The sequence below is a fragment of the Rhinolophus sinicus genome, linkage group LG07 (genome assembly GCF_036562045.2).
Source record: "Rhinolophus sinicus isolate RSC01 linkage group LG07, ASM3656204v1, whole genome shotgun sequence".
NCBI classification, from domain to species: Eukaryota; Metazoa; Chordata; class Mammalia; order Chiroptera; family Rhinolophidae; genus Rhinolophus; species Rhinolophus sinicus.
This window is the reverse complement of record NC_133757.1, coordinates 3657937-3681289: the sequence shown is the minus strand read 5'-3', so window position 1 is coordinate 3681289 and position 23353 is coordinate 3657937. Positions and strand designations below refer to the sequence as shown.

The 23353-nt window shown below is 48.5% G+C and overlaps 1 protein-coding gene across 3 annotated transcripts in view; it reads left to right on the top strand.

Moving 5' to 3' along the window:
* The first annotated feature begins 7729 nt into the window (after positions 1 to 7729).
* PTPRE (protein tyrosine phosphatase receptor type E) overlaps positions 7730 to 23353 on the top strand; it is a 136211-nt gene continuing 120587 nt past the window's right edge. Inside the window, exon 1 of one of the 3 annotated variants that reach the window (XM_019728245.2) lies at positions 7730 to 7983. The gene's annotated coding sequence lies outside the window, so the exon portion shown is untranslated. The remainder of the gene's footprint in view (positions 7984 to 23353) is intronic. The other 2 variants (XM_074338810.1, XM_074338809.1) reach the window with 2 other exon arrangements.

Below are 23353 nucleotides of genomic sequence, written 5' to 3'. Positions count from 1 at the left end.
TTCCCAAGGCTTCCTCAATCACACAATTAATTTATAACTCTTTGTCTAGTGCCCTGGGAACAAGTTCAGCTACCATGTCAGGACAGGACTAGAATTCCTCAATAATAAGGCAGCAGGGGATCTGCACCCCCAAAATGTTGCTGATTCTAGCAGCCAACAACATAGAGTCTCAACCCCTTCATGAATTGCTTTACTGGTTAATGACTTGATGACAATTGTTCCAAAAGGAATCCCTAAGGAGATTGAGACTTTGCTAAAGTTACTATGGAACAGAAAGAGAAAAGTTTACATGTCCTTATTTTTAGACCTTATGAGAGAGGTGTCCCTTTCAAATAAGATCATATTTGCATATTATTTAAACTATAACTTGAGAGGTTTCATCTTTATTTTCTTATTTAGTACTCTGATGGAAGTAGTTCTGAACATTCTTACATTAGGATTTTATGCCTCCTATCTACCCTGTCTGTTGAGTGACTAATAGTTTATAAGTGATCACTTCTGGACCTCAGAGAAACACACCCATTTGGCAAGCAGATCATTTCCTGAGGTTAAAAATAGATGTTCACAACATGTTTTGCACTGTTCTTTTTATTACATTCTTTGTTTTATTATAAAAACATATATATGCACATTCACACCCTGTACTTTTCTTGACTAGCACCTAACTTACTTGTGGAATGAGTTGATTGTCTATCTTTCTCACTAGGGTAACTGGACTATGGGCTCCAGGAGGCAGACATGTTTGTTTTGCTCCCCACTAGATCCCAGGGCATGTCACAGAGCCTGGCACAGAGCAGACAGTCAGAACATACTTGTTGAATGAATTATTGGAGACATAGTCACAGATACTCCACCATTTTGGACATGTATGCTATTTCAATTTTTAAATTGTGATTTAAAAAGAACAATGCATGAACGTCCTTCTACATAAACCTTTGCCCATATCACTAAGTACTCCCTTGCTTTAATCTCTGGAAGTGAGTCAAATCATGTGCACTTTTACTGAAGCTGTTGCTGTGCATCCCTCAGTTGTTCGTTAGAAAAAATTGTACCAATTTGACCAGCTCCCGCCCCATAACAGTGAGTGTGCATGCTTTACTGTATATGCACAACATTCCATACTATTGGGAAAATTGATTTTTCTATTTAAGACTATTTAGCTTGACTACATTTTAAGGGGTGGCACACAATTTCAGCAGTCATTTCCTTTCAGATCATTTTTCAGTGTGAGAATAATTTTGTATCATGATACAAATAGTATATATGCTCATTACGAATATAAATGTCAACTAGAACTAACTAAAGTAAAGAATAAAGCAAATATAATAAGAAATTTGCCGTAGAAGAAGTAATTCTGTTCCTATTTGGGCAAAGACTTTTATACCTATGTTTATGTCCATACATACATTTATATTAAAATCGAGTTCTACTTCATGTTCTAATGTATAATCTTCTATTAAAAATCTCAACGATCTGTTATGGAAATTCTTTTATATCAATGAATAAGGTTTACCACTGTACAAAGTAACCATAACTTATTTATACAGACCCTTTTTGGTGAACATTTTGGGTGTTTCCAGCTTTTCACTGCTGTATGCATGATGTCATAATACCCCTTATATGTTCAATCATGTTAACTTTTCTAGGAGTTTCTTTGGGATAAATTCTTACAGGCAGAACTGTTGAGTCAACAAATAGGTACATTCCAGCAGTTTGGTCCAGTTTAAATACCTACCAAAAACCCTTTGCATTAGAGTTGTTTCCCACACCCTCACCAGCACACAGTTCTGTTAATACTTTTAATCTGCACAAGCTGAGAGACAGCCAATAATTTGTTGGTATCTTTTTGATTTTTCATTTTGGAATCAATTAGGGTCACATATGTTAATATGTTTATTATCTATTGGTATTTTAATTTTCATAAGTTTTCTGGTCACAGTGTTGATCCGTTTATTATACAGAAATGCTCTTTTTATACAGTAAATATATTAATCTTTATCAATTCCATATACACACAATTAATATATACATATATTCATTTTGTTGTTTGTATTTCACTTTTATTAGTAGGTTTTGTTTTTTTTTTACATATGTATTTGTAGACGTTTTGCTGCCTCAAGTTAAAAATGTCTATTTAGTCAAATACGAGTTCTTCAGTCTTACACTTTATGCTTTCTGGATTTGGTACCCCAACTCCAAAGTTGGTATCATCTCTGTTATTAACCCCTTGTTTTATTGAATTCTTGCTACCATATGTTCTTACAGCACAACGCATGTAGGGAACACTGCTTCTGATCACCAGGCTAGGTGTTTTTCCAGATTGAAGGGGGTTCACTGTCTTTCTTTCCATTTGCTATGTATTTCCATAGTTCCCTTGGCAATTCTTTTCATCTTGCTTATGTTCATGCTGGGCAATTCTGACCAACCATCACTCTGCTCCAGTACCTTGTGAGTAATTCCCCTGCCATCCTCTTACCTTGCCTGAGTCTACTGTACTTTATCGTCTCCAAGCTTCAGTTTTGGGCTGGATGGGTTTTTATCCCTTCCCCTGCTTGGCTTAGACCATAAAAGCTTGTGGTAACAGAAGCCCCATGCATACGTGGGAGCACGGCCTCAATCAAGGTCACCTTCTCTTGCTCTCTTTCCATCTGCTGGTGGTGTTTCTTGTGGTTCTGCTCCTGAGTTCATGCGCTTTCATCCTTGTCCAGAACTGATGCTGTCACACACCCATAGATCTAGAGTTGGAGAGAGAATTTCTTGTTCTTGAAATTGTTTCTGATTCATTTTGACTTTGGGGAGGCAGAATCTGTGATCTTGCTCCAAGTCAAGAACCTTTCCAACGAGATTTGGGACTATCCCAGAGCATGACATTAGGGACTATCTTACCCCTCTATTAGGAGTAAAAGGAGGCCTGGGACTCCTCCAGGAATAGGCACTGCAGGAAGGATGGACCAGGGCAGACCAAGGCCAGGAGTGGAGGACAAAAGCAAAGTGATGTAGAACCTGTGGTGAAGAGGCCACTGCAGCTAGAACACGAAGCCTTCACAGGTGGGGGACAGCAAGACCAATACCTGGGATGAAGGTCACATCAGCAGCTGGGGGTGGCTCTGGCTGAGGACTTCCCATAATTCAGTCATTTCAGTTCCATTGTTGCCATTTTTGACATACGTGATTACCATCTCTATTTCCTTAATAATTTTTCTCAGTTAATTGACGACAACACCATTTATATTAGCTCAGTTGTAATAAAATCTGAAATGTGATATTTTTTATAATACATGAAAATAAATTTGTAATATGAAATAAACAATGGCCATCCTTGTACTATCTGCTCTCTACTATCCCCTCTGACCCCCTCCACATACATTGCTGCTAATGGAATCTTGCTCTGAAAAACGCTAGTCTAGCTGATATGAAAAGAGAAAATGTCCTCTGCGTTGCCAGAATGCACTGGAACAAGCTGTTATCTTTTTTCGTTTTTATTACAATTTGTGGCTGCTGATTTCTTCTGTTTATTGTGTGGGTTATTAAACATCAGCTCTAAAAAAAAACCCCACAAATATACACCCCAAAACACAGAGAGTTCTAGAGTATGTAACAGAATTTATTTTACTCTTTTAAATTAATTCATGTACACGTATGCTCTTGTAATGGAATGTAATAGTTCATATATACTTTGGGATCATTTTAATAGAAAGACTGCCTCAATATGATCATAATTTTCCATTAAAGAGGTATTTTTTAATACATAAAAGCCTTTCTTAACATGACAATACCACAGAAAATCAAAACATTTAAAAACTAAATTTTTAGTTTGCTTTAATAACTGATAAGAAATAGCTGCCTATATCCTATTTACCAAGAGAGTTTCCTTAGTATCTCAGTCTTGCATTATATCCCATTACCAATTTTTTCCTCAATTCCTAGAGAAAACTGAAAATATACGCAAGACAAAAACCACATGAAGAACAAATCCTTCCTTAAGTGATAATATTCTGTGGATTACAGACACTAATTTCATGGTGAGAAATAAAGAAATTCAGTTATTTCTTTTTGCCAGAAATCTTTTGAAGGTTTTATAGTTTCTCAAAGAAGTTGAGAGGAAAATAACTTTTGCCAAAGTAAACCTTTCTGAGAGACTGCGACTTTTTAAATTGAGGTATAATTGATATAGAACATCAGTTTCAAGTGTACAACAAGGATTTGATGATTGTAACAATCACCACAAGAAGTCTAAACATCTGTCACCATACATAGTTACAATTTTTTCTTGTGATAAGAACTTTTAAAATCTACTCTCTTTGCAACTTTCAAATATGCAATACAGTACTATGGTCAGCATTCTGTACAAGACTGTGATTTCAAGTGAGAAATAGGGGGTTATTCCATGCATTATAAAATCATTTGAAGCACATCATGGAAAGTGCTGGATTGTTTTATTATTTCAATAGTATCAACTCTAATTTCTAGACCTCAGTTTGAATCAAATTTTCTTAATCATATAGAAGACAGTAACTAATGGTATTCATCACGGTGAGTGGAGGAATCACACACAATACATTGCTCATCTACTTAAAAAAAAAACAACCTATATCCAGTGACTAAGAATTCTATATTCAAACATACTCCCATATGAGTAAATCAGAACAGTGGCTGCCTGTGGTGGGAGTGAAGGTTTATCTGGGAAAACTTTGAGGGAACTTTCTAGGGTGATAGAAATATTCAGTATCTTGATAGGGATATGTATTTCACTCATTACGTATTTGTCTTTATTTATTAAACTGTATACTTAGGATCTGTATAATACATGTATATTATTCATCAATGAAAAGCAATCCAAGAAGGAAAAAAAATAAGAGTTAGACTGTTGGAAGGACCTGCAGGAGAAAACAACTATCCTTTTTTTCTGGAATAGTAGAGGAATCTTCTGGCAAAGGGCCTGTGCTCCTGATTTCACTGGTTAATAAGTGTTAATACCTGAGCATAACTTACAAAAGGAGAGAGGGGGAAGAATAACTGAGTAATGTCAAAATAGAAACTTCTGGACCCTTTAGAGTTATTCATTCTGGCACATTCCAGAGATCGTACTAGCCATCTTGAGTTTCCTCTTTGTGGGACAGGTCCTGAAATCAGTTTTTCCTTGCTTGCCATGCCCTGTAGCCAATCAATCACCAAGACCTTCTGATTTTATATCCTAAAGGAATTTTATGTTAATGTTTCCCTACAACGTTTAAAAGCAACTCTGATTTGCTTTCTACATACCAATTTTGCCTTTTTTGCTTATCCTCCTAGAGAGCACTTCTGGTCTGAGACTTTTCATTTTAATTGATGTCTATTGAGCTCTTCAAGTTTGATGAGCATTATCTGGGTTACCTTGGAGAAATCCAAATGTCCAGTCTTCGAGTAAAATGGAAGACAATACACATGACTACAGTTAATACTCACAGTCACAGGAAAACTGCCTCCAGCTGTGCTTTAAAGGAAAGGGGCTGCTCAGCCTGGTGAAGACGAGGGGAGGGGAGAGCAATTAGGAGGATGCCAGAAGCCAAGCCCAGGGTGGGATAAAACGGGAAGTGAGTAAGGGGCTGAGGAGGAAGCCGTGGGTTTAACAAGGGCTGAGTCCTGGGGTCCTAAAAGATGAGGATGGCTAGGTGTTCGGGAGGCAAGAGGTGGGGGGAGGTCCTCAAAGCCTAGGATGAGAAAGGGGGAATTAAGTCTGATGCTCAGGCCCCTTGAGCTGAGAGGATGAAGGAGGACGGTTAGGAAGGATTAAGAGGCTCCTGCGCAGAAATCAACACAACTCCGCTGGGAAGAAACATGCTTTTGTGTGACAATGATGAATGTCTTTAGAGTTTATAAAAAGTTGAGGGATGTTGCTAAATTCCTGGAGGAATCTTTGGGGTCCCACCGAGAGGATATTCCCGGCAGCAAGAGCCATCTGCCCCTCGTCATGTTACCAGGACTGTTGACTTTCCAACAGCAGATGTCTGACAAAACCAACTTGTCTCTCCTTGTATCACAGTCTTTGCCTCCCCAGCCCTGCAGTGTAAACAGGTGGAGCTCATCAGAGCTTTGAAATGATCGCCTTCACGTGCAGAAGCCTGGCTCAGTGGGCGATCACAGTGGGACAACCCAGAGCTGGGTGATGTCATTAGGCGATCTGGCCGCACCCAAACTGGGCGTCCCTTGAGGGCACGCTCTGGAGGGAGCTGCCTGCCCTGCTGGGCTCCAGGGAGACTAGGCTGCCTGGGGCTGCCTGCTGGGGCCCCTACCTCTGATCTGTCAGCCTACACGCTTTCAGTGAGCACCTCCTGGCTATCGGAGTTGTGGTAGGAGCTCAAGATGGAGACGTAATGGAGAAAAGCAGTGTGGGAGCCCATGGCCCTGAGGGAGGGGTAGAGAAGCGGAAAGGACTGACACCAAATAAGTGAATCTACCTCATGAGAGAGTAGCAGGGGTCGAGGCCATCTCCCAGAGGGTCTGTAAGAAAGTGTAGGCAGGTACAGAGAGGGAAGAGTCCCCAGTGGGGATGAGCTTGTCTGTGACACAGAGAAGGCGCTGAGGGCTGCAGCCCTGTGAACAGGGGTGAGGGGCTCAGGAGCAGCTAAGATGTCAGGCAGAGCCTCCAGGAGTTTGGGTTCTTTTCCGAATGGAAGTTCTTACGCAGGGAACTGGTGTGACCTGATTTCATTTGTAAGGGTCCCCCTGGATGATGTGTGAATAAGGGATCATGAGGGAAGGGATGGAGAGTAAAGTCCAGCTTTTCCACTGGTGTCATGGCTCTTGACATGTGGAAGGGAAGTTGCACTCTGGACGGGTCATCTGTGATGGTCTCAGCTACTAGGTGCCCATTGCTCTTCAGCCTTTGGTGTCTACAGCTCTGTCCCCAAGTACCCCGGGAGTTGTCTGCTGCCCATTGATGCAAGGTGGGGGTAACTCCCTATGTGCCACTTTCTCACCATTACTTCATTCATTCACAGGCACTAAGGACTGAGGTCTCTACAACAGGGACAAAATATTCCTCCTGAGGGCTGGGCCTGGGCCAGACTCAGAGGCCACAGCACAAAGGTTCAGAACCTACATGACACAACATGTATCCTTTCTGCCCTTGTGATGTTATTTCCTTTACTCTAAAACCTCCCTAAATAGCTTACAGACCACCTGGAAAGCAGTTCCAGAACCCAGCAGATCCAGACCCCTCCTAGCTGTTGCTCTTCCTCCTGGGTTGGGTGTGTTAAACTTTGCCAGATTGCCTTACTGTCAAGAAGCCCTTTTCATCATCCACAAGTGGGCACCCTTATTCTGAGGAGGACACAGATTACACCGCTCTCCCTACTTCTACCAACCAGTGGTGGAACCGGGTGTCTTGGACCTACTGCATGACCCAAAGCCTGATCCCAGCCAAGCCACTCCCTGGTGCCCAGGGTCAAGGCTAGGTAGCAAGGGCCTTTCTAGCTGTAAGAATGCCTGTCACACCTTGACACACTCCACGCGCGCCTGGGTCTGAGCAGTGCGGACTCGGCCAGGGTCTCTTTGGAAGGGGCACCAGCCTGGGCAAAGGGACCTCCGGGGCAGCTGGGAGCTTAGGGCCCTAGGGCCATCCCTGCCCGGCGGGGCCGCGGCCCCAGGTGGGGCGGGCGCCCGGGGTGCGCTCCCGGGGCCGGACACCAGGCGTCGCCCCGGCTCCTCGCAGCGCCGGGCCCCCGCCCCCGCCGCTGAGCCAGAGCCCAGCTGGAGCTGAGGAGGCGGCGGGACCCGGCCGGACAAATTTCCTGCTCCGCGGCGGGCGGCGGGCGGCACGGTTGCGGGCGGCAGGAGGCGGCGCAAGCGGCGCCCCGACCCTGCGGCCTCCGCGCGTCCCCACGACCCTCCTTCGCGCCCGGCAGTAACGGAGGGGCGCCCCGGAGGGCGGCGGGCGGGCAATCGGGAGATGCGGAGTCGCCACGGCGGCGAGATTGGCGCCACCGGACCGGCCTCCCTGAGGTGAGTGCGCGCGCGGGGTGCGGGCGGGAGGCGGGCGCCTCTCCGGTGGCCGTGCGCCCCGGGTGGCCGGAACAGGCCGGGGACGCCGCCTCTGTCGCCGCCGCGGGAGGGAGGGGCCGCGCCGGGGTGTCGGGTCCCCTAGCCCGGTCCTTGCCGGCCGATCGCGCGCCGGGTGCCAGCCGCTGGGGACCGAGTGACGCCGGGTATTGGTCCCGCGGAGCCCCCCAGCCCAACTTGGCGACTACAACCGCAGCGCTCGCTCTTAGTAAACGGACCAGCAGAGCGTGTGTCTGCGGTGGCAGCAGTGCTAAGGGGGGTGTGAAAGCGGGCGAGACCGAGAGGGGGTGCCAACGGGTGTGTTGGGGGCTACGCGCTCACAGGGGCTGAGACAGGAGCCTTTGGAGAAAGTGTTTAGGAGTTGCGCCAACTCCGGGAGGGGCCGGGGCTGCTGCAGGGGTACTGCCCGGTGGTCCCTGCGCCCCGAGCCTTCTCAGCGAGGGGAGCGCAGTGGGGTGCAGCTGAGGGGCTCAGAGGTGCGGTGAGGAGCCCAGGGAGTGGGCAGGCCCCGGCTGGCTCAGGCCGGCGGCCGCTGTTTGCAGTGTTGGTGGGTGACCTGTGGGCCAGAGTTCAGCGCGCTGCCAAGCCTGTGGGCTCCCTGGGACCAACTGGGGAAGCCTGGCAGCCCACAGGATGGAGAGGCAGCGCCAAGCCCTGCTGTGACCTGCTGGACTGACCTAAATTCCTTCCTGGCACGGCAAGCCTTTCTAGAAAGGTTAAACAGTTATAGTTGCATATTTAGGATACTGATTTCTCTTGGATTGGGACCACTTTATCAGACTTCCAATCCAGGAAACTCAAGGAAAGGAGAATGCGGCCCTGTGTTTATATTTTGAAGTGGAAGATGGTTGAGTTGAATGAAAACCAGCAAAGGATGGTCACGTGTTTTAGAGTCATTGTGTCTGTGTCCACTTAGCTGTTGACCCCAGGTGCTCCTTGACACAGGGTGCCTGGAGGTTTGTGTGTCCCAACGGTGGGTGAAATTCTACCTCTGCAAAATAAATACCCATGCCCATTTAAACTGTGTGTGTGTTGGGGGGGAGTCAGGGGTGCCTTTCCAAAACCAGTGCACTCAGCCAAAGGAAGGCATGAAATGATGGAGTGTACGCAGGTGGCCGAGGCTGGTACAGGGCAGAGCTCTGTGTGAGAACAGGGATGGGGTCTGGACTTCCTGAGCACAGGCTTTAACCCTTTGGGGAGCTAAAGGCCATGTGGTGACATGGAACAGGCCCAAGAGGTGGGGGCTACGCTCTCAGCCTGTGGTGTCACCCAGCCCTTCCCAGATGTGGCACTGCCTCTGACCATGACCTCAGGGACAGAGTCTTCATTCTTAGCATTAGTGATGCGTGTGAGTCAGCACTTGCCAGCCCCCCCCCCAAAAAAAAAAACACAAACAAAAAAAAACACCTCAGACTTCCACAAGAGCTAGGAAGTAGATTTGTCTCTGAGAAGGCAAGGTCATTGGATGTATCTGGATGGTTTTAAATTTAAAATCATACCCCCTTGCGTCCCCCACCCCCAGCCAAATCAATTGTGGGAAGTGAATGATGGAGTTACTGTCGCTGTGAAGCTTCCCAGGACCCCTGTGAAGGCACAGAATGCATGTGAAGCAAAGCGGTCAAGTCCACAGGCCATGCACAGAGGCCACGTCTCACTTCTGTGCAGGGACAGCTGGCCGAGAGGGATGTGCTCCCTGGCTCAGTGCCTCTGTGGCAGATTGCAGGATGTCCCACAGCTCTGTGTTCTAATGACCCCCTTCCCTGCCAGGACCCCTGTGTGGAAGTCCATCAACCCCTGAGAGGGGCTGCAGGGAACATGGGGAAGAGGGTGAGGGTGCATAGGAGGTACATGGAAGGTGAAGGTGTGAGGAATCAACAGTAGTTGACAGTTGGTTAGCAATGGAGCTGAAATGTGGATTTCAACTGATCACAATACACGTCTCCTCCAAATTATGGCTCCATTGGTCCACGTGGCTTGGCCTCCATGGCCATCCCAGTCTGAGGCACCCGCTTTAATCAAAATTCTCTCCCTGCAAGTCAAAGGTGCATGTCCAGCCTGACCACTCCTGCAATTCTCATGCCCAGCTGCCCCCTTGATATTTCTCCTGGGATCTCAAATACCTCCAGCTCAACCTGCCCAAAACTAAAGCTGGGATTCCCCACCCCCCCACCCCCGGCCCATCCCAACACTCTCCCGGTGTTTTCTTCATCCATCTAATTGCACCAGCTGCCACCTGCTGTAGTTCCCTAAGGACAGGTTGTATCCTCAGCACCAGCCAAGGACCTGACAGGAGGTTTATGATAACTACCATTGGACAGATGGACAAGTGAGGACAGGGATGGTTCAGGAGCACATCTGCTGAGCAGATGAGCTTGTGTATTTTCAGTGGATGTCAGTGTGCCTGGTAGGTAGCCACACATTGTTGTTGGTGTGGACTGAGCTGGGTCATGGAGCAATGAGAGAGGTCTGTCTATGGGTTACATTGCCAATCCTTTTGGAGATGCTGTGCATAGTTGCTAAAATGACTGTCTGAGCTGGACCAGAGAGACTCCAAATGACCTCCTTAGGAGGCAGGTTTGGATGCAGTGAGGGACACCATGCAAGCTGCCCTCCATTCCTTTCCTTGACGGGTCCTTTTCATTGATAACATTTTTGAGTGACACATACAGAGGTTCTGCTGTCAAAACAGGAATGAATGTATCCATTGGGATAAAGACGGGCCTTCTTAATGTCTGATTATCACTAGGAAAATACTGTGTGTTCCAATATAATCTCTGGTCCCTTCGGCATGCTATCTCCCGGTGAACCAATGGCTAAGTACTCCCTGAGGACACCCCCAGGTTTTCCAGGGCCTCAGAGGTGGGGCCTGCTCAGCCCTGCTCTGAATCTCCTTTCCCTTTATCCCCCGCTTAGGGACTCCTGCTCATACCTCAAGGCCCACCTCCAATCCCTCCATCTCCTGCCTGACTAAGGAAATCTCTCTTCCTTTAGTTCCTTTTAGTGCCTGCCCCAGAGCACTTACCAGACTCTATTTTGATTTCCAGTTGACTTGTTCAAATAGTTTATCTCCTCTACCCAGGTGGTCAGTGCTTTTAAGGTGGGCGGTATGTCTTTGAGAGCTTGGACTTCTGGTTCAAGTCTGAATTCACATTAATCCTGGCTCTGGTATGACCTCGGCTAAGCTATTCAAAATCCACGCCTCTGTGTTCTCTTCTCTACAGTGGGAATGATAACCGTTCTTCACACAGCTGTTGTGAGAGTGGCAGATGATATGTGTAAAGTACAAGACACACGGCTGGCACTCGGTAAATTGTGGTGGTTATTCCCCAGTACACCTAAGGCTGTGCATTGCGTGCGTTAAAAGCCAGTGAAGTTTGAATAAAGAAATAAAAAGTAAAAATCCATATGAACAGGTAGATACCTTTTGGGTGCAGTCCAAAGTGCTAGGTCAAATCAATATGGCGTGACATGCTAGGCAACCTTTTGCAAGGTAATTGGCATGATTACGTAAATTTTCATGATGAAGTAGTCTAATCTCATAACGTTCCCATCTACCTGTGCCCCATGAACAAATCCGTTCTCTCACACGCACCATTGACCCGTCAGTGTTAGCATGATCTCTGAGGCGGAAATGCAAGTTTTTATGCACCTCAGCCTCCCTGGCTCATGGGCTGAATTAAACCGGGCTGTGTGCCAGAAAACACAAAAGTGAGCCAAACCCAGCACCAAGAAGCTGTGTGGGCTCGAACCAGGTGTGTGGGCTCAGGGTGAAAGCAGTGGCTTCTAGACTAGAGCGTAAAAGCTATGAAGGGGGCATGGACTGCCCCCGAAATCCTCAGAGCTTCCCTTTTCGAACCTCTACAGAAAGAGGCGTGGTACCACGCTGTCTCCTAGTCCCTGCCAGCTCTGCGGTGCTGACTGATTTCACCCTCTCCAGGCCTGGTCCAGGCCGGGCCAGGACTCTGCATGGCAGAATCCATGGCTAGGCTGCCCCGTTCTCAGCTCAGCCCATGGGCCACGTCTCTCTCTGTGCCCTGGGTACCAGCTCTACCAGAGTACGATTAGGCTCATGGGTACATTTAGCAGGCTGGTAATTTTAGATACTGACCCCAGACTTGCCAGAAGTACACTTTGGAGGGTTAACTTCTCATTGTCTTGTCACATTTTTCCCAAGTGCTGGATAATATTCTATGTGGTTAGGGTTTCAGACCAGCCACCCTGGAGGTCAAGGGCTTTCGTTGAGGTGTATGAGTCCTCAGGCAGGCAAATGCAGGTGTGTGGCGGGGGAGGGGCCTCCTGCCGGAGGAAGTGGGCTGGGAGATCCCTGCTTTGGTGATTATGGAACCGGCTTCCTTTTCTTCTGTTGCTCTGGCTTCAGTTCCCCAAATCTCATCCACCAAGGTCCGCCCCGTCCAGGTGCTGTGTGGGGAGTTTTAATGTGGTTCCGGGCCTCTTTGAACTCGCACAGCCCCCGGCGCAGAGCCAGAGATGTGGGCCTCTTGTCTTTCTTTCAACTATACAAATACTTCAAAGGAGTTGACGACACTTATGAAATAAAAAATGGTCACAAAGTGTTCCAATAAAACAATACACATATCCTGCCATATTGCTTCCCAATGAAATAGGGACCAAATAAATGTTTTTAAAGCATGTCTATTTTAAACATTTCAAATACAATCAGAAATGTCCAATGAGTGTATATTGTATCAGGTGGCCAAGTATGACCCCTTGTCTTTCTAATGGGGACAATGACACTTCCCCAGCAGGGCTGTCAGGTGGATGAAGTGATACGTAGAGAGCCAGTGCTCATGGAACAGTCGGTGGCGTTTCTGTCACGCCCAGGAGTCTGGGAGCAACAAGGTTTGAATCAAGGGCTTGAGAGGATCTGAGTGCTGATTTGTCCCCTGCCACACTTGTTTTGTCCTCAAGGCAAGTCACTGAGTTTCCAGTCTATCAGTGCAGACATCATTTTTGGTTATTAACATCCTTCATTCTATTTGAACATTTGCATTAGTCACCAGTTTTTGTATTAGGGAGCAAATTAGTTCCATTTTTCTTCTTACCCAAGATGTCTGAAGGTCCTATCACGTAGCTACTTGATTACAATGTATTTTCGAAGTGACCTCGGTAGTAAGCCTTTCTGTTTTGTATCTATTCCAAATGAACTTGGCGTTTTTCAGGCTGTCTCTGTAATAGGACTTCTGTGGGCTGCTGAGCAGAGTTCAGCTGTCTGTCGGCAGCCTGGCCCTGACTCCTTTGCCAATGTGCATGAGTGCCGGGGGAGGGTGGGTTCACACGCGCTGGAGCAGAGTCGGGGCGCACGGAGCCTCCTGTCCCGGCAGGCTCCTTGTGAAGCTGGGGGAGCGCTGGTCTCCCTTTCGTCCCCAGTTCCAAGAGGCCAGCGTCAAAGCTGGATGTGCACTTGCTTGATGTGATGTCACAGCCCTGGGGCCTCTGCCCACCTCACCCACCAGTCTGTTGGTCTAATCCTACCGTGTTCCCCCGAAAATAAGACCTAGCTGGACAATCAGCTCTAATGTGTCTTCTGGAGCAACAATTTATATAAGACCCGGTCTTATTTTACTATAATATAAAACCGGGTCTAATATAAAATAATATGATATAAGATAAGATAATACAATGCCGAGTCTTATATTAATTTTTGCTCCAAAAGACGCATTAGAGCTGATTGTCTGGCCAGGTCTTATTTTCAGGGAAACAGGGTAGTCATGACATAACGCTTTTATTTTGTTGTTTGAAATATGGCACAGGTGGAAGTCCATCCATGAGAAGGGCTGTGCCTTCAGTGGGTGCTCATGTTCAAGTCCAGTGAGGACTCACTCCCTGTTGGGGGGTTGGGGGGTGAAGGGTACAGGAGGTAAAGGAGGAACAGGGGCTCCGAAGGGGTTTGGGGGACACCAGTAGTCAGTTTTCCTCACATCACAATGCTTCCCAGGACTGGTCTGCTCTATACGCACCCACATGTTACAGAACACGCTTTCTGTGAAAGGCTGGGGAGGTTTTGCAGTAAGACAGCATGGGTCTTTGGGGCAGAGGGTCTACAGCTTCCCCCCAGGAGACCAAGGAAATCCTCCCTACAGAACGCCCCAGACCATTTCCTAGATTCTAGAAAGGACTGCCAGCGAAGTGAGCTAAGAGGTTGATATCCAGCACAGAATCCTTACAAATGGGCATCATGTTCGTGTTTCTCTCCAGCTCTTTCCTGTCATCAGCCCACTTTCCCACTGCTCCACATACAGAAGAGGAGGCAAGAGCACGTGGGTGGGGGGTGCAGACAGAGACGCTCAGATGCTGAGATTTCCCAAAGTTTGTCAAATTTCCTTTCCACCCAGAACGGGGACCCTAAATCCTAGGCCTGTGTGGGTAAGAGTTAAGGGTCAAGCCATGGCCTGGGACAATTTCAGGGGACAAAGAGCTGACATGTGCTTACTCACATCAGCGCATGGAGCTGACATTCAGAACCAAACATTTGGAGCCTCTGAAGCAGCAGCTCTCTCACAGTTACGGGGTGGGGGTGGGGGTGGGGAAGGAATACAGTACGAATGAACAAAATGGCAGAATATTTGTGTCCTTTATTACATTCAGGGATTTAGTGACCCAATTTTGGCTAGCAATATGTCGCCTGAGGGCACTTGCTTTAATGACTAGAAAACACATGAGTGTTCTTCCTAAGAGAATGAAATACTTCAGCTTCTTAGATTTGCAGAATAAACCCTCTACAATCATAATGCTCTGTGAAGTTGGCTGATCCAAGTTGGACGAAACTTTCTTTTGCAGCCACATTATCTCAAGTTGTCTCAAAGCCTACATTGGTACCAGTAAAATCACTCCTTGCAATGAACAGTTTTTTTCGGCCTATAGTTTTTCTGGCTCTGAAAGTGGCCTTAGTTTCATCCACAGCTGAACACTTCTTAAGTACTGGACATAAAAATACGTTGAAACCATCACCCCGTCCTAATTTGGAAGCGCGGTTGACTCAGCATTCTCTCTTCCTCTTCTCACACGTGTGCAGCCCTTTATGAAGTGCATCAGTAATTCAATAAATTACTTTTTGCCAGGGTTGCGAACATCAGCTAAAGTTCAGTCGTCTATTGGAGATGTTATCAGTCTGCCCATTTAAATTCCTTGGAGCACAGTCCTGATTTGGGCCCAAGGTAATCCCAAAATGCAAGAGCCAGAAATTTAATAAGTTTGCACTGCGTCGTGCCAAGCGTGGACTGCTCATAGCTAGCCAACGATATTCTTTCAAAGGCAAGTTCTGTTTTCATCACGTGTGGGTAGAGTTTAAAAGAGCCCGTGAGGTCATTCAGAGGGAGCAAATGGAAACGTTGCGCATGTGTTGAGTACCCATGGTATACACTTGCTGTGTTTAGCACTGGAGTTGCCAAAAAGGTCACAGTGCTGTCCTGTGGGGGCTCCTTGTTCCTGGGCGAGCAGGGCTTACCACCTACAGGACATGTTAGATGGGGTGTTGGGGGCAGAGGTGGGACACAGCTGCCACGAGGGCCTTGTGGAGGGGGACCTGGAAGGGCTTCACTAAATACAGCAGGCTTGGCTTTCTAGGATGTTTTTTTGGTAGCCAATAGGACTAGAATATTCCAGACGGGGGCTTCCGTGTACTTGCCCAGCAGTGACAAGTCGCGTGAGCTGTCCGAGGAAAAGCAGGTGTCTGAGTGGAGCTGGAGCCCAGGATGGAGAGGATGGGACCAGACATTCTCCAAGCGCTTGTACGAGTCTGTGTTCTGCGTGATGGACAGGCTGTGCGTCAGCGATTTGGGGTCATGGCCCCTTTGAGACCCTAAGGAAGGCTGCGGATTCAGTGTGTAGAAAACGCCTGTGCGCAGTTTGGGGTGTTTTGCTTTGTTTCTTTTTTTGTTTTTTACAGTTTTGGGAGAGTCTTGCTTGGCCTAGACCTACCTCTTGGCTCTCAGCGAGGGAGACTGCACGAAGTCTGGGGCAGGACAGGGTTAAGGGGTGCTGATGAGCCCAACTTTGGGGATGAGTCTGAACTGCATGAGAGGAGCCAAGCGAACCTGTCGCGTGCAGGCAGCTGACTCTCCTGGGAGGGTGTGTCCCGTGAGCCATGAAGAGTTCTCCATCATAAAACTGGTAGTGACAGTGTTTGCATTTCACTGTGCTGACAGTCCATCTTTCTTTCTATTAAAAATTTCTTTACACATTCTTGGAGATTGGACAATATTCCTAATAAAATAACATAAAGTAGATCATTTAATGATGGCTCTTGCCATGGGAGAAGCTGGCTCGTAGGAAGTGTGGTAGAAAGGGTTCAGGAAGCTCCACGTGGCCACTCTTGGCCTGTGACAGGGACAAAGTAGGAGTCACACTGCTCTCTCTCTGGCACTCAGGACTCTTGTCTGCAGGCTTCAGCCTAGCGTGCAGCACCACATTTTACATTTCTCTTTAAAATGGAGAAAATCCATATGGAAGCTGTGACAAGTACTGAAGGACTGGAAAAGCGCCGTGGAAGAGAGGCTAAGAGAATCACAGCTGCGTGTACAAACCGGGTCCGAGGGATGGCTGGATGCGGTTGGCCAAACCCAGCCAGCAGCATCCTGGCAGGTGTCCCTCTGGCAGCCTGGGAGGAAAGACGCCCAGTTACGGCAACAGCCAAGAGGGAGGCTGCCCCTCCTTGCCCCGCCAGGGAAGAGCTGCTCACCTGGGAGGGCTGACCCCCCCCAGGGAATGCAGTTCTGTCTTCCATTCTGAGGGGAGGGGAGTTTTACGGGGTGGACCTTAGGCATCTTCGGAAGTCACGGTGGTCAGGAAGGATGCATTGCGTTAAAAATTCATGTTCTCCCTTCATTTTACAAATCAAGCCTGACCCAGGCACCTTTCTGTGAGAACAGAGCCCGGGACGACACGAGACTTGGCTCAATTCATCCGGATTTGTGTGCTCAGGAAAATGAATTCATTGCTCACCAAAAAGCCACTCCTTATAAAAAATAAAAAATAAAGTCAATGCAGTTCATTTCATTTATTTATTTCATTTCTAGTTATTGTCTCAATAGCCTTCCTCATATGTTTTAAGATAACCAGAACTATATTGTCTGTGCAAGTCTTTCAGTTTGCCAGAAACCAAAGCCAGATTCTACCTTTTAGCTTTAGGTGTCGTTTCTTCAAGAAGTTTGGCCAACAATTTGATCTCTCTCTTCAGAATCAAGTGGGCTGCCAGCTGGAAGCGAAGAGCTTGAGACTCAGCCAGGGTCACACTGCCTGTCTGGGGACAACCTCTTTTTCCTGTTCTCACTGCCCCTTCGTCCTCCTTCCTGTGTCTGATACGCTGTTCGTGTTTTGGGGCTTCAAGAAAGGGAGGCCCCTTGTCTGCTTGCATAACACGAGTGCCCCGCTTTTCTGTGTGTTTAGACGGATGGAGTGCATCCCCACGTGAGCAGGGCCCGAAGGTGAGACCCTGTCCGCTCACTGCTGTGCATCCAGCTTTTCGCTGGGTCTCACTCACTCAAGCCTTGCCCTCCGGATGTGGTTCCTGCCCTCCACCAGGCAAATTGCCTCCAGGAGGTATTTGAGAAGGCAGCCGCCTGTGTATGTCTTGTGTGCAGCATGCTTTTGTTAGCAAATGATTTATTATTTGTTCTATGAAAATGCATATCCTGAATGGATGGACAGTGCTGGGCAGAAATCAATGACAACTGCTCTGGTTATTTTACTTTGAAATGGATTTTTCCTTTTCAGCATAGCATTAATTTGTAAGTGTTTTATAGAGATCACGCTTTCCTCAGTAGGCTGGCATCTTGGAAATCGGAGCAGCCAGGCTCTGTGTGCTGTGTCCATTTTTAGCCTCAGCTGGCAGGGAGCAGGGCTGTGCTTCCCAGGGTGACCACATGAGCTGATGGCTAGGAAGGTGATGGGTGGGACTGCTTGGCTGTGTGAATAGAACGGGTTTCATTGATGGTAAGAGTGCGATTGAAACATTCAAGGTGATTGTATCTGTACCTGAGGTTCTGCCCCTGTGATGGGAGACATTGGTTAAGCTCCCACGAGCAAGAAGAGACCCTGGGGCCCCACCAGAAAGGGGCAGCCCTTGGAGCCTGAGGGGCCTGCCTTCTGGGATGAACCCTTTGTTTCCTGTTTTGAGTCTGGTTTGAGGTCTACAGTGCTCCCCACCCCCCGCCGAGATGCATGCCTCTAGGTGGGTGAGCAGCTGCCCATGTGGCCACTGCACAGTGCTCGTAGGAGGGGAGCCCCAGTGTCACGGAGAGGGAAGCAACCCCCGTTACTGACTTAGCTCTAGCCCACCAAGGAACCACCTGTGGGAAGGTCTGCAATAGGGTCTACAGCTGCGTCTACAACTAATCTCTTCTTCCATCACTTCCCAGACCTCCCCAGGGGGCCTCAGGGTACAGGAAGGTGTGGGGTCACCACACCTATTACCAGGGGTCTTGGTGACATAAGAGATGGGAACACGATTCCGTTCACTCAAGTTCACAAGGGGCCTCACTGATTTATATACGTGAAGGTTCTGGAACAGCTGGTCCAGTGGTTTGCGTGGCCATCAAGGCCCTCCCTTCTTCCTCCTTAGCGCTGGCAGGCTCTTAGCCCCGTGCCTCCAGCAGCCTCTCGTTCCCCCCTCCCTGCAGAGGGAGAAGAGCCGCTTCCAGCAGGTGCAGCCGTGGGCCCAGAAGTGAGTCTCCTTGACACGGATGAGCCAGGCCTGGGCGACTCCCCTTCCCTAAAGCTTGTGCTGTGGCCAGGGCTTGGGCACCACATCCTGCCAGGAGCCAGGGGTACAGCAGCTCCCTCCAAACCACGTGGTATAAGAAAGATGTTTCCCCAGGAGACCCGGTGAAGCGGGGGGCTTCTCCAAGAGAGGAGAGTGGTTCTGAGCTGGTGAAAACGCCAGGCCCAGTGTGGTTAGAGTTGCTGTGGGGTGTAGGTCTTGGGAGAACCCATGTGAACCCCTACACAGCACACAGTGGGGACCCCTTGCTTCTGTCTGCAGCTGGCAGGCCTGGGGCAGGCGAGGTGCACATCTGTGACCCCCATCTGTGACCCCTTTTCTGTGGCCTGATATCATTTTAAAAATTCAGACCTGAGAGCCACCGAGTCTGGACACACAAAACCCACAGTTGAAACAGTCACCTGTCCCTTCGCAAGGGGTCTATTTCGGTGGGGTTATGGCAGTAAATAAAGTCGCAGCTGTGATCGTCCTAGTAACCACTGGTATTGGTTGAGTACTTGCTCTGTGCTGGGTCTGTCCCGAGTCCTTTTCCCTCGTGAGGCGAGAGTAGCAAAAGGCTTGTTCTGGAGAGAGGGAAACGCAGGCCCTGAGGGCTGGGATCAGAACCAGACGGGGGTGAGTGTCCCCGAGAGAGGACAGGTGGCTTGCCCTGGAGGCCCTGTGTGGTCCTCGTGTCATCCCCATGGCCGGAGGGGGCCCCTTGTGCTGGGTGGGCGCTGTGGTCTCTTCCCTTCCGTGTGGACTGGACCATGGGTGGTCACTAGGGGCCCTGTATGCATGTAGGTGCTTATTCCTTCAGGTGCTGTTCCTCTGAACGAGGGCTGCCCACATGGTGAAACAGGAGAGCGGTGGCACTTTTGCCAGGCTCCCTCTTAAAGAGCTCCATCTGTCTTGTAGTAAATATGGATTCTGGCCCCTGTGTTCCTAACCCGAACGTACAAAGGAGACTGGACTCTAAGGCCCCTGGGGGCAGGCAGCTGTGACCCCTCCCGGGCTCTCTGCCTCCCCCCTCCCTGCTTCCATTCCCTCCCCTCGTTCCCCTCTCTCAGCTTTACAGCTAGGGCTTTGTTTTCCAGAACCCCAGACCTCGCTGAGCTCACACTCCTGCAGGCCCTTCACCTCCACTCTAGACACCTGAATTGGTGGAGTGAGGGCCCCAACCTGACACCGGCCCGTGGCAGTGGCCGAGGCTGCCAGCAGGAGTGCTTTCCCATCCTGCCCTCCTGCCCAGGCCGTGGAGCTGGTACATCACCCACCAGAGTGGCTGACATGCCATTCCTTTGAAATGAGTAATAGCAAAGCTAGTCCAAGAAATGGTCAGTGTTTTCTCCCTGTTGTTGCCCAATCCGGAAGACATGATCCGATTGCCAAATCACGTCAGGAGGTCCACGGGGACGGCCTCCCTGAGACCTGGGACCGGGCGATGCCGTAGGGGGCCTGACTTAGGTCGGAGGGACTGTAGCTGCCCAGGGCTGAGTGTCACCAGTCTGGGTGGAACGGGATAATGGAACAGTTTGCCTGTTGCTCCTGATTTGAAAGGCATTTAGAATTATTTTAAGGGCTCCAAGGAGAGAGAGTGTCTGCTTTGAGAAAAAGTCTATGCCCAAAGTTGGAGTCGCATTCTTTCTTTACTGTGTAGCCGAGCCATACATATTTCACTTCCAGGTACCTCCCGCAGGATTGCATGAATCTGATTGGGGTTCACCTTCAGAAGGGGCGTCCATCCCCTTACACTCATGTCCTGCTGCCTAGTTTCTGGTCAGTGAACCAGGCAGCAGGCAGCTTCTTGAACCAGAACTGTAGGTGGAGTGATGTTTGTGCGAGCGCCGTGCTCTCTTGTCTGGCTGGAGGCGCACGCTCTCCCTGCAGAAGGCTGAGGCTGGAAAATGCCCCTGACGAGTACAGGGGGTGTTTGGGTGGAGGTTTCAGTACCATGTCAAGATGCATGAAAGACAGAATTAACCACGGCGTGAGGCAGACGATGTATCTGGGACACCGGGTGTCTGAAATTAAAGGATCATGTGAGAAGAAGCTCTTGAGTGTTTTTATGATGAAAACCTTTGTGCTGTGAAAGGGCACGAGTTAGAGGGTCACGGACACGGCTCTCCACCAGGAAGAGCAAGGGAAGGTGGGTGAGATGCTTTGAAGACCCAAGGTCATGTAGATGTGTGATTGTGAGCAGGATTTCATCAGCCTACTGTCGGCGTGTTCCCCTCTGCCCACATTCCCTCCCTGTGCTCAGGGAGTATTGAATGACCCAAGCAAGAACATGGAAAAATTGGCACGGGCCCACGTAACTTGGTGCTTTCATCTTCTCAAAAACCTCTCAATGATACATAATTTTTAAATCTAGAAGTTATGGAGAATTGTACCACTGTAGCTGAGCTTACTAGAAATCAGGAGCGCCTCTATTTTAAGCAGGGACTCCAGGAAGGTCCCCTGGGGTATTTGGAAATGCACATTGGTAGGCACAGAGAGTCAGTTCCTATGAACTGTGTGATTGCAGCCCTTAGCACGGACCTCAGTTTTCTGAGCTCTAGAATGAACTTGGCAGTTTGGTTCCATCTCACCTGTCTGAAGCTGCCGTACCTGGTGGATTGGCTGGGGCTGCAAGACCTGCTTCCGTGGCTGATGTTGGCTGTGGGCGGGAAGCCTCAGTTCTTCACCACGTGGACACATCCAAAGGACTGCTCAGCATCCTCGTGTCTGGGCAGCTGGCTGCCCCCCAAGAGAGGGACCCCAGAGAAAGCAAGGCAGAAGCTACAACATCCTTCGGGACTTAGCCACACTGTCCTTTCTGTGGTGTCCTGTTCACACAGAGAAGAATGGCCAGCGCCTGCCACAGGTCAGGTGTTGGTGAGGAGCCTTTGTTCTCTTCTTATCCCGGTATATGAGGTGTGGCTTTTAGTGCTACACCTCCAACGTGACCCTGGTTAACTTACCGAAAAAAGGAACTGGACAAAGGTTACGAGAGAGTTCTCAGAATCAACTGGAAGCCTGGAGAAGCAGGCTCAGAAAAGGGGCAGGAGCCCAAGAGGCTGGCAGCCTGAACCAGCATCACGGCTGGACCACGGGAAGCTCTAGGGCAGGGGTGTCCAAACTGCGGCCCACGGGCCAACTGCGGCCCGCGATCCATTGTTAGTTGGCCCACAGCAAATTCCAAAAATATATTTAGTTTACTTAAATAAACCAGGTGAGGCAATACGTACTTCACCTCGAGTGAGTGGCCCGGCTGTCTGTATATTTTACTGCATGTGGCCCTTGGTGAAAACATTGAAAAAGTTTGGACAGCCCTGGTCTAGAACAAGGATGTGGCCTGTGGCCGTGGCTGCTGCTGCTGCTGGGCAGTTCTGTCACTGGATGCTCACAGCTGTGGCCGCTATGAATGGTTCCCAGACATCCTGGATCTGCAACTGGCCCCGAGGAGTCCAAGCCTGGGGTAGGATTGACTGTTGGAGCCTGTGTCAGCTCCCTGCCAGACTTTGCAGGTGAGTGGAGGGTAGGCGGCAGGTAGAACCTTCATCCGGGAGGCAGAGCGCTCCAAACCACCTGAGATACATGCAAGGGGGTGACAAAAAGGAGGAAGGGAGTGTAGGCCATTGACGGAAGTCCCCACACAGCAGACATTCACTCTCCCTGCTTTGTCTTGAGTTCAAGGTAGTTTTTGTCTCCACGTAGACCCAGAATTACAATATTATTGTATTCTGGAGAAGTTCATTTGAGTCGCAGTTTATATGCACTGGTTGAGCTTAATACCTTTCAGAAATCTGTAGATAATCCTTCTGTAAAGCATCTAATCCTTTTAGAGAACAAATAATCACTTTTTAACCATTTTTTAGAGGACTATAGAATGGGTTTTTTCAAGGCAGAGTATCCAACGGTAGTTTTCCTCAGTTGCTGTTAGTAAGGAAATGTTACAGCTTCGTAGATAGCTGCTTGTAACATCTCATGTTGTGTGGGGAAAAAAAAAAAAAGAAAGGAAGAAAGAAAGAAGAAAGAAAGAAAGAAAGAAAGAAAGAAAGAAAGAAAGAAAGAAAGAAAGAAAGAAAAACACTGCGTTTTTGTTTTTCTTTCTCCACCTTAATGACTGTCTTCTGGAAAGAAGTACAGGCTGATTACAAATTTAAAGAGCTTATATTTCTTGTATTCTTACTTGCAAGGCTGTTTTAATACGAGCATGTTTCACAGTTGAGTGAGTGGAGAAGCAAGCATTTTCAGTTCTACCTGTTAAGTCACGTTTGGAAAATTCACCGTTAACATGAACTTTTTCCCCTCTAAGAGGCTTTCACATTACAGCAGAAATATTTTGTTCCATTTTCTAGAGTTGCTTTCATGTTTTCTGGATAACAGAGTCCAGATAGCCAAGGCCACAAGCTAGGAAGGAGCCTGAATGGGGTGGGGTGGTGAGCAGGGCCCAGAGACAGCCTCGCTGCTGTACACAGTCTGTGTGTGACAGTCCATGTTTCTGGAACAGTCTGGTGGCCCGGGAGGGAGGGGAATCAGCAGATGAAGAACCAGAAGCCGGTAGGGGGGCTTTCAGGAAGCTGCTGTCCTAAACCAATAGAGAGATTGAGA